Below are 11,952 nucleotides of genomic sequence, written 5' to 3'. Positions count from 1 at the left end.
AAATATAGAGAGTTTCAAATTCAAAAGTTTGATTAAGGAAGCTAATTTGTTTCCAAGTAAATAGCATCTTCTGGCAAAGAGATAGTACAAAAATGCTTCTGTTAACCAATTTTTTAAATGCAAGGGGGGTGGCTCGTGGAGCTAAGCAAGGGCAGGGCAATGTTTTGAAAGCTGTGAAGATGAAATAGTATGAATTAATGTCAAGTGTTCTGAAGCTAGGGGGAATAATCATTTGGAGGGAAGGTGTGGAAGAAAAAGGTGATTAATTGTGGAAGAGAAAGCCCCAGAGGCAAGAAAATATTGCAATTACAGTACTTTTAGTTAAGAAAAAAAAAGTCTGAAAACTAACAGAAACTATCGAATTTCTTGTTCTTTTAAAACATGAAATATAATAATCATTTATACATATGACTAGTAACTTTTATTTCTTGATGGATGTTCTCAAAATTTATTTAGCACAATTCCCATTTGTGTGATCAGGAGCTATCTTTTTCCACTAAAATGAATGAATAAATACCTTGAGAAAATGCATTGGTTTCGACTTGTAAGTCAACGATTTAAATGCTGTTGAAAAGGCATTAAGTCAACCTAATGCATGTGATTTTTTTCAGGTTTTTCTATTCAAAGCTTTCATATTAAGACCTTATTCAACCTAAGTGTTTCTCTTCCATTTTCAACTTCTACTTTTTTAATGATATCATTACAGTTGCCCTCACTTTAATTTTTGACATTTGGAATTGGTTTCTACGAGCATAACTGCACACGTAACCAGTTCCCTGTGATGGAATCTTAAATGTAACATGGAACAATTATGTTATTAAAAACAAATTTGGAACATATATCAAAAATCTCAGAGGCACTAAATTTAATTCACTTTAATCGTTTGCTATTTTAAACGGTTTAAATTCACCACCCCTGGCCTTTCCAATAAACCATACAGCAATTAAATTCAACAAACAGAGGCATGGATCTTTGATTCCAAATAGTTGTTTTTAAGAACCTTCCAGCTGTAAGTAGAAACCAACTTATTTGGGATAGGAGAAGGTTTTACCATTTAAAACTAAAAGAAACATGAATACAAAAAAAAATCACCATTTCCCCACCTCTTTCTTTCATACTTCCCCATCATACTTTTTTTCAGCATCTCAGGATATCTTTGTTAATGCTTCACTATTGTCATTAGTTTATCAGGCCAAGAAACCTCTCAAGGGTCAGACGCAGTACCCACTGGATTAATAACGTGGATGATGAGGAAAAAATAGGCCTTGATTGATTGTTAAATTATTTTTAATAGAATATTCCTTCCTTAGATACTTGACTAAAAGAATTCTGAAACCACAGTTGGGAGGAATGTTTGAGGTTGGAATCATTGTGATAATTTTACACTAATTAAAATGGTTTAAGAATGTAAAGTTTGCTTGGAAAATGGGAAAAGTTTAGCTAGGTTAACAACAGGTCTTAAATAGAGTAACATACCACACTCTCTAGATTTAATTCCATTTATGTATTTCTAAAACATATTCATTGACCACTTAGAGTGTGTCTAATACTGCACAAGTTCTTTGGAAAATAATGACAAAATCTCAACCTAGAAAGGGACTAATGATCATAAGTATAGATAGAATATATTTTTTCTTGCCTTGAGTAGTGTGCAATCCAGAATGGTAGAAATAAGTAGAAAACACATACAAGAAAAAATAGATAAGGCAGTGAAGAGTATGGAGCCACCATTATTCAAAGACGGCTTCTTGGAGAATGGGAGACTTCTTTAAGCCAAGTTCTAAATCATGATGGATGTGAACTGGTGAAAAGAGTGTAAAGTGACATTGGGTTGGTGACAGGACAGTCCAGGCAAAGGGAAAATATGCAGGGAATAATGCGGAAATTATCCTAGCTGGTATGTATGGGCAGATGATAAGAAAAAGATTGAATTGGGTAGGAGGTATGGCAAGGGGACAGGGATAATAAAAATAATACCTAACACTTATGTACAAGGTACTGTGCTTAGTGCTTTATATACTCCATTTATTAAAGATCTTTGTTGCAGTTAGCAGAAAACCAACTTAAGTGAGTTTAATAAAGGAAATAAACTCTCATAACCAGAAAGTCCAGGGGTGCATCTAGCTATAGACAAGATCGAGTCAAAGGACTCGAATTATGTCATCAGCATACTGTATCTTGCAATTTCTCAGCCATCCTGAGCCAATAACTGTGGCCAGAGGGACATGCTGCTTGTCATGTATCAACTCCTAAAACCAGAGGACATGAGCAGGAGAAGATTGTACAATGGGGTAGTAGGTACATGTAAAACTAGGTCCAATATGCACACCATATCTTATTTATCAACTTACTAACTCTATAAAATGTTACTGTTATCCTCTTTATGTATTGGAGAAAGTAGAACAGGAGATCCGGTAAACCTGGAAGAGTTTACTATAGGTAATTAGGCATTATGAAAATAAAAAGGCATTAAGCAGAATGATGGAAAATGTGTTAGAGAAAGAGGAAAAGGAAAGGTCAAATCAGAAATCAGATGACAAAGCAACTGTTTTGTCTGATTGGACATAAGAACAAAGGAGAAGATTGAAGAAGAATCTAAGTTCAAACTTTGTAGGTTCTCACAGTTTGGTACAATCATTGCAAATTAAGAGGTGGCAAAGGGTTGCTCGGGAGCTCCTATTGGAGGTGGGAACCTGAGGATTGAAGAAATGATGAAATCAGCTCAAGTTCTCTGGAACCTCTTTTGGTCACACTGAAATACATATTTATTCAATTACTATTTGTGAGCTGCTGGTAAGGTTCTATTTTATGGCTGTAAAGGCCGCAAAGGTGAAAAGAGTATGCTTGCAGACTTGAAGGCATTTAGATTCTAATCACAGTATAAAGCAAGGGTATTTATAACTGGAACGTGCTACAATATAAGCACTTCAAGAGAGACGCAAACGAAGTGCCAAAGTTTGGAGGAGGGAGTGAGCTCGTCTGTTTAGGAGAAGAGGGAAGGCTCTGTGAAGAAAGTGCTATCTGAGCTCCACCTGAAAGCTCTCAGGTAGGTGTGTCAGCTAGAAAGATGGTAGAGGGAGTGTGGTCCAGGCTGAGCCACCAGCATGAGCAAAGAGGAAGAACGTATCAAAGAATAAAATTTCAACAAATGAGTCCCAAAGATCCAATTGGCTTTATTAGCTGTTTATGAACTGGGCAACATCCAGTCTACAAAATAGAAAGGAGTTCCTTTGAGCTAAACAAGTAGGTGAGTTTTATAGGCAGAAAGAAGTGAAATAAATCAGGAACAATGAGCAAATAGCAGATTGGTCTTTTCAAGATTATTTTTCTTTATAGGAATGTAAATGAAATCTTGTTGGTTTAATGGGATTTGACTATCATCTCTCTCCTGATTTCTTGAAGAGTCAGATCTTATAGTAAAATACAGGTTTTGGTTTGGTGTCATGGAACCTCTCAGCATGAATGACTCCATTTGGGGTCTGCTGTCTTTTCTTTAACACATGGAATGCCATAAGATTGTTTCAGGAAACAGTGGGTTACCCATTGACCCAAAAATGAGGGATATGAGAGAGAAGGCTGGTAAGGTAAAGTCAGAGCATGGAGACTGTTGGTTGGGTAGGGAGCTAGACATGAAGGGGCAGGAGACCCTGATGATTTTTGGAACAGGGAAATGACTTCAATAGTTCCATGCTTTAAGTTCTAGTCAGGCAAGAGAGTGTGATACGGTATGGTTTAAATTAGCTATCCAGTGTGGCTTGCATTATCCTCTGAACTTGAATTCTAGCTAGAACATTTTACCATATACTCAGTGGAATGCTAAACCAAGCAAGCATGAAAGCAAGTAGTATGTGACAAGTATAAATTGTTCAACTTGATCTAATGTCTTATCATTTCAACCTTTAATTAGGATTTCTATTAAATCCTAAACTCTTAACTGTGAGTGAAGCCAGGACACTATAAAATATAATTCCATATTTTAGCAGAAGTACCAACCCTAAAAGTAGCCATCTTCTTGGCATAATTTTACTAAAGGGAGAGAAAATACACAAAAATAATAGCACATACTAAACTAGAACCTGCATTTTGACAAGATTTCCATAAGTAATTTATATGCATATTAAAGTTGAGAAACAGTGAATTAGAGGATTTTAGAGAATTCCAGGATTAAAATACTCTGAGAAAAAGGTAAAGTTAAAGGATTAATATTAGCTTTTGATTACTCCAGAATACCTATAATAATAAAATACATGTTTCCATTTATATGAAATTCTGGAAAATGCAAACTGCTCTATAATGATAGCAGATTGGTGGCTTCCTGGATGTGGAGGGGAGGAGGGACTATAAAGGGCATGAGGAAACTTTTTGGAGTGATAGAAACATTCTGTAAGTTGATGGCAGTGGTGGAGAAACAGGTATATATACATTTGCCAAAACTTAAACTGTACAGAGTAGCTGTCTTTTATTTTACATAAATTTTACCACAATTAAGTTGATAAAGCATACCTGTTGCAATTTTTAGACTAATCATTAACATTAAAAGAATGAAAAAATGAGGATGTAACTCACAAACTAGTACAGAGGAAAAAAAGAATAAAAAATTCGACCGACCTAAAAGAAGTCAAGGAAAGAAAAGGAAATATAGTAAAGGTGAAACAAATATAAAACAATGAAATGATGGCAAATTTAAATTCAATTTATAATTTACATTGTACATTGTAGAAAGAGTAGTCCACAATGAGTGGGACATTTCTGGAAAAGTTTAATGATTGCATGGCTAAAATAATGTCTGGCTTGACAACATGCATTGGTCCCCACTCCCTCCCCTAACTTCAATAATGTTAGTAAAGGATAAAAAAATCCACAAGACAATGAAATCCACAAGAACAAAGAGAATGAGGGAAAACAACAGCAGATGAGATTTACTATCTCAAGAAATTGAACTAAAGAAGTTCTAGACTTGGGGCCACCAGGAACCAATGAAGACAGCGATGAAGTGTCATACTGAAAACGGAAATTAAAGGGAAACTCTGCATACTAAATAATAAGATGCTCCCCCGAGCCCCAATCATCACCATCACATGTTCTTCCCTAGACTGATAAGGGAGGGGAAATCTGGTACAAATTGCTGGAATCTGGTGGTGCAGAAGGGGGCTAAGAGAAAATTCCATGAAAACATTTCTAGTCAGTCCATCCTTTTAGTTGAAATAAATGTTTCATAGATCAAAATTCTTAGTGGTCCTGCCTTTTCCCCCAATCACATTGCAAAACACTGGAAGCCAGGTTTATTTTAGAACTTTGCTAGTGTTTGTTTTTGTTTTTTGAGATGGGGTCTTGCTCTGTTGCACGGGCTGGAATGCAGTGGTGTGATCACAGCTCACTGCAGCCTCAACCTCCCAAGCTCAAGCGATCCTCCCACCTCAGCCTCCTGAGTAGCTGGGACTACAGGGACACAGCATCATGCCTCGATAATTTTTTTTAAGAGACAGGGTCTCACTTTGTTGCCTAGGCCGGTCTTGAACTCCTGTGCTCAAGCAGTGCTCCCAACTTGGCCTTCTAATGTGCTGGGATTGTAGACGTGAGCCACCACCCGCAGCCAGAACCTTGCTACTTAGATTATTGTTCAAGAACCGATAGTATTGACATCTCCTGGGAGTTGGTTAAACATGTGGAATTTTAGGCCCCACTCTAGACCTACCAAACCAGAATCTGCATTTTAAGATCTCCCTACATGATTCATATGCATATTAAGATTTGAGAAGCAATGGATTACAGAATGTTAGAGAATACCATGATTCCTCTCTGAAGATGGAGAAAAGACCTATTTATGAATACTGGCGATGGAACATCTTTACTAAAACATCCAGCTTGTCACCTTTTGCCTTATGCTGAAGCTCACCTGGTATCAAGCATTCCCCACCCCTACCCCAACACACATAGAGTTTTAAACAGCTTTAAAAAAAACTACCTCTTAACATTGAATAAACAATCAAAAACCAACAGATATATGAGGAAAGTATCATGAAGGTCAGAATCCAAGAAAAAAGAATGGGGAAAACAATATAGAGAACCAAAGAAGTCTTAACAAACAAACAAACAAAAATCTCTAAGAGCCTCAAAGAGTAGCTGGCTGGGGCGATGGTTCATGCCTAGTAATTCCAGCACTTTGGGAGGCCAGAGTGGGACAATCGCTTGAGGCCAGGAGTTTCAAACCAGCCTAGGTGACATAGCAATACCCTGTCTTCATTAAAAAAAAAAAAAAATGCTGGGCGTGGTGGCTCATGCCTGTAATCCCAGCACTTTGGGAGACCAAGGTGGGCGGATCACCTGAGGTCAGGAGTTTGAGACCAGCCTGGCCAAAATGGCAAAATCTCATATCTACTAAAAATACAAAAAAATTAGCTCGGCGTGGTGGCGGGCACCTGTAACCCCAACTACTCAGGAGGCTAAGGTAGGAGAATTGCTTGAACCAGGGAGGCGGAGGTTGCAGTGAGCAGAGAGAGTGCCACTGGACTCCAGCCTGGGCAACAGAGCGAGACTCCATCTCAAAAAAAAAAAAAAAAAAAAAATGGGGAGGCCAGGCACTGTGGCTTACACCTGTAATCCCAGCACTCTGGGAGGCCAAGGTGAGTGGCTCGATTGAGCCCAGGAGTTCAAGATCAGCATGGACAACATAGAGAAACTCTGTCTCTACTAAAAAAAAAAAAAATTAGCCAGGTGTGCTGGCATGTGCCTGTGATCCCAGCTAGTTGGGAGGCTGAAGCGGGAGGATTGCTCGAGCCCAGGAGGTTGAGGCTGCAGTGAGCCAAGATCGCACACTGCACTCTGGCCTGGGTGACAGAGACCTTGTCTCAAAGAAATAAAGATAGCAAGGGGAGGGGAGAGAGAGAGAGAAAGGGAAGGAGGAAGGAAAGGAGGAAGAAAGGACAGAAAAGAAGGAGTCAGAAAAGAGCAAATCTTGAATATTAAAAATGTGAAAAAATTTTAAAGACTGTAATGGAAGAGTTAGAAGGTGAGGTTTAACAACTGTCCCAGAGAGAAAAGGAGATGGAAAATAGGACAGAAAAGAGAATAAAAAAGAGAATTTGAGGATGAATTTAAGAAGCTCAACATCCCATTTACAGTAGTTCTAGAAAGAGATGAGAATTTTCCCCAGAAATGAAGGTAGTGAGTTTCCAGAATGAAAGTCTCCTTCAGTGCTCTGGTACAATAAATGCAAAAAGATCTAAACCAAGAACACTAGTGATAGAAAAAGAGAGAATCCAAAAAGTTTTTGGAGAGGAAAAGCAGGTCAGATACAAAGAACTAGGAATCAGAATGTTATCAAGCAGCTATAAGGCAATGAAAAAACTCTTTCAAATGCTGAGGAACAATGTTTCCAATGGAAAAGTCTATGCCCAGCCAAAATATCAAGTGTGAGAATAGTATAGACATTTTCAAACATTCAAGATTTCACAACATTTATCTATACTTCCTCAGGAAATAACTGCATGACATTTTTCACAAAAAATGAGGTAGAAAAAAAAACCAAGAAAAGTAAAATACATGGGATCCAGGAAATGGCTTTGGAGCTGAGTCCCTGCCGAAATCTCATGTCAAATTGTAATCTCCAATGTTGGAGGTGGGGCCTGGGTGGGAGGTGATTGGATCATGGGGGCAGATTTTCTGCTTCCCCTTGGTACTATCATCACAATAATGCGTTCTCATGAGATCTGGTTGTTTAAAAATGTGTGGCACCTGCTCCCACCCTTCTTCCTGCTCCAGCCATATATAGTGTGGGCTTCCCCTTTGCCTTCCTCCATGATTGTAAGTTTCCTGAGGCCTCCCCAGAAGCAGATGCCACCATGTTTCCTGTATATAGCCTGCAGAACTGTGAGCCAATTAAACCTCATATATCTATTTAATATATATTATATATTTAACATATATTATATATATTTAATATATATTATATATTTTATATATTATATATTTAATATATAATATATTATTTAATATATATTACATATTATATATTTTATATATAATATATTATATATTATATATTTTTTATATATAATATATTTAATATATATTATATATATATACCAGTTTCAGATATTTCTTTATAGTAATGTGAGAATGGACTAATACAGGATTCAATGTAAAAAAGAAGCAAAAGATATCCCCAGGATTACGATGAAGGGAAATTCAAGGAAGAGAATTGTGTGGCAGGTCTCAAGTGAAACCATTGGAGTAGGAAGACAAAGGACTCCAGAAACAATTGGAATGGATAGATTAACACATACATTTGACCATATGAGAGGAAGTTTTTCAATATTGATGAAGAGTTTCTGGATGGATTTAATAATGTATACATAAAAAATAAAAATTTTAAATTAGAGAATTACTAATTCCAAGAAAGATAACTCACATTGTTTTAGTCTGTTCTCATGCTGCTATAAAGAACTGCCCAAGACTGGGTAATTTATGAAGGAAAGAGGTTTAATTGACTCACAGTTCAGCATGGCTGGGGAGGCCTCAGGAAACTTGCAATCATGGCAGAAGGGGAAGCAAACACATCCTTCTTCACATGGCAGCAGCAGCAATAAGTAGAATGGACAAAAGGGGAAAAAGCACCATATAAACCCATCAGATCCCATGATAACTCACTCACTATCACAAGAACAGCATGAGGGTAACTGCCCCATGATTCAGTTACCTCTCACTGGGTCCCTCCTGTGACACGTGGGGATTATGGGAACTACATGATGAGATTTGAGTGGGGACACAGCCAGACCATGTCACACATGGGAAAGAAATATAGATTGGGTGCAGTGGCTCATGCTGTCATCTCAGCACTTTGAGAGGCCGAGATGGAAGGATCGCTTGAGGCCTGCAGTTTGAAACCAGACTGGGTACCATAGCAAAACCCTATCTCTAAAAATTTTTTTTTAAATTAGCCAGGCATGGTAATGCATGCCTGCAGTCTCAGCTTCTCAGGAGGCTGAGGTGGGAGGATCACTTGAGCCAGGAGTTCGAGGTTACAGTGAGCCAATCTTGTATGCAGATCCTTCAAGGATGGTAACCAGACCAGGCACATAGTTGGCATCTGGAGACTTGGATTTTAGGCGTGTTCTCCACCACTCTAACTGATAAGAGTGACTCCACTGGGAGAGGATTCATGGAAGCTTGGGCCTGGTTTCCTCTGGACTTCACTCCATGTGTATTTTCCCTTCACTGATTTTGCTCTGTATCCTTTCAACATGTCACAGCCATGAGTACAGCTGTATACTGAGTCCTGTGATTCCTTCTAGAAAATCACTGGACTTGCGGGTGATCTTGGGGACCCCAACACACATATTTTAATCCAAATATCTCATTAAAATAATAGGGTTGGGTTCAGTGGCTCACACCTGTAATCCTAGTGCTTTGGGAGGCTGAGGTGGGCAGATTGCTTGAGCCCAGGAGTTCATCTGGTACAAATTCCAGCAATTTTTTTGTCTCTACAAAAAAAATACAAAAATTAGGCAGGCATGGTGGCATCCACCTGCAGTCCCAGCTACTTGGGAGGCTAAACTGGGAGGATCAGTTGAGTCCAGGAGGTTGAGGCTACAGTGAGCCATGATGGCACCACTGCACTCCAGCTTGGGTGACAGAGTTAGGCCTTGTCTCAAATAAAATAAAATAAAACTAAATAAAATAAATAAAACATTAAATAGTGTAGTTACAGGATGTGTGCTTGCAAGTAACAAAAAACAACTGATCTAATTTTTTTTTTTTGAAAGATGGAGTCAAGGCTGGGCTCAGTGGCTCACGCCTGTAATCCCAGCACTTTGGGAGGCCAAGGCAGGCAGATCTTTTGAGGTCAGGAGTTCGAGACCAGCCTGGCTAACATGGCAAAACCCCGTCTCTACTAAAAATACAAAAATTAGCCGGGCATAGTGGTGGGTGCCTGTAATCCTAGCTACTCAAGAGCCTGAGACATGAGAACTGCATGAACCCAGGAGGCAGAGGTTGCAGTGAGCCAAGATTGCGCCACTGCACTCCAGCCTGGGTGACAGAGCAAGACTCTAAGAAAAAAAAAAAATTAATTCAACCTTTTTGTGCCTCAAGCACAAAAATAATTTATTGGAAGAGTTTAAGGAGGGCTCACAGAATTGACAGGAGACTGGAGGAGGAAGCTATAAAGCAAATATAATCTAGCCTGATCATTGCCACCACTGCCTATAATGTAAGTAGTATCTTAAATTTTTCTCCTGTTAGTTGTATTGAAGATATAATTTATTTTTGCATATTCATTTTATATTTAGCCACCTTGCTAACCTTTATTCTAATAATTTGGCAGGTTAAGAGTTTTCTCTATAGAATTATATATTTGTGAATAATAGTTTTAATCCTCTCTTTCAAACATTAGACCTTTAATTTCTTTTTCCCCCAGGTTTACTGAGATATAATTTACAAGTAAAAATTGTACATATTTAAGGTATACAATGTGATGTTTTGATATTTGTATACATTGTGAAATGATTACCACAAGCCTGTCTTTGGCTTATTTCACTTAGCATAATGTCCTCCACATTTGTTCTATCCAGTCAAGTCCAGTGCTGAAGTTGCCACAAAAGTGGCAGCAGAGAAGTTCCTGCAAGGGACTGACCAAACCATCCTGACATGGAGAGAGTAGGGCTTCCAAAGAAAGAAGCATTAAATGCCAGAATGATCAGTCCAAAGCATTAATCAGGGGGAACTTATGTACAGAGTGCATCAGCAGTCCTCATGATGGACAGTGAGAAAAAAGATGTTCTACCTAGGTATGTCAACAAAGAGGTTGGATTATAAAGTTTATATGAGGGGGTTTAAGGAGTTTGGCTCAGGGCCAAGGGTATTTTCTACATATTTGGCAATATGTTGATGTTTCAGTGTTTTGGACAACAACCTATACAAATTTATCAGTTCATGGAGATGTTCAAGGTCCCAGCTTGGGTTCAAGCCTATAGGAGAAAACATGCAGCTGGCCAGGCCATAGAATGGTCAAGGCACTCTGTCTCTGAGTCAAAACAAAGAAAGAAAGCAGGGGAATCTGGGGACTCTGCAAGGTTCATCTATGTTTTCACAAATGACAGCATTTCCTTCTTTAAATTTTTTTAGAGACAGGGTCTTGCTATGTTTCCCAGGCTGGATTCATCTCCTGGGCTCAAGTGATCCTCCCACCTCAGCCTCCCAAGTAATTAAGACTACAGGTGTGAGCCACAACACCTGGCTATTTTTAAAAAATTTTTTTACAGATGAGGTCTTACTAGGTTGCCAAGACTGAACTCAAACTCCTGAGCTCAAGCAATCCTCCCACTTCAGCTTCCCAAACTGCTGGGATTGCAGGCATGAGCCATCATTCCTGGTGGATTTCCTTCTGTTTAAGGCTGAATAATATTTCATTGTGTGTGTTTATCACATTTTCTTTATCCATTTATCCATTGATGGAAACTTTGATTCCAAATCATGGCTGTTGTCAATAGTGTGGCCATAAATAGTGGAGTGCAGGTACCTCTTTGACATAAGTCCTTTTGTTTCACTTTGAAGAACTTTCCTTAGCATTTGTAAGGCAGGTCTAGTGGTGATGAACTTCCTCAGTTTTTATTTGTCTGGGGAAGTCTTTATATCTCCTTGATTTGTGAAGGATAGCTTTGCTGGAGTTGGCAGTTTTTATTGTTGTTGTTTTCTTTCAGCACTTTGAATATATCATCTTAGTCTCTCCTAGCCTACAGGGTTTCTGCTGGGAAATTCACTCATAGTGTTACGGAGTTTCTTTGGACGTGACAAGTCTTTTTCTTTTGCCTCTTTCAAAATGCTCTCTTTGGGAATTTGATTACAGTGTGTCTCGGTAAAAATCTCTTTGTGTTTAACTATCTGGGTTTTTGGGGGAATTAATGGACCTGGATGTTCATTCCTTCTCCAGATTTGGGAAGCTCTCTCTCGTTA

General features: G+C 38.5%; 1 protein-coding gene across 1 annotated transcript in view; it reads left to right on the top strand.

Moving 5' to 3' along the window:
* Positions 1 to 11,952, top strand: part of LOC134730495 (basic proline-rich protein-like) — an 82,384-nt gene that overhangs the window by 1,943 nt on the left and 68,489 nt on the right. The gene's annotated exons all lie outside the window — the stretch shown is intronic.

This window comes from Pan paniscus, chromosome 5 (assembly GCF_029289425.2).
Source record: "Pan paniscus chromosome 5, NHGRI_mPanPan1-v2.0_pri, whole genome shotgun sequence".
Classification (NCBI taxonomy): Eukaryota; Metazoa; Chordata; class Mammalia; order Primates; family Hominidae; genus Pan; species Pan paniscus.
The sequence above is the reverse complement of the archived record's forward strand: the minus strand, read 5'-3'. Positions and strand labels throughout refer to the sequence as shown.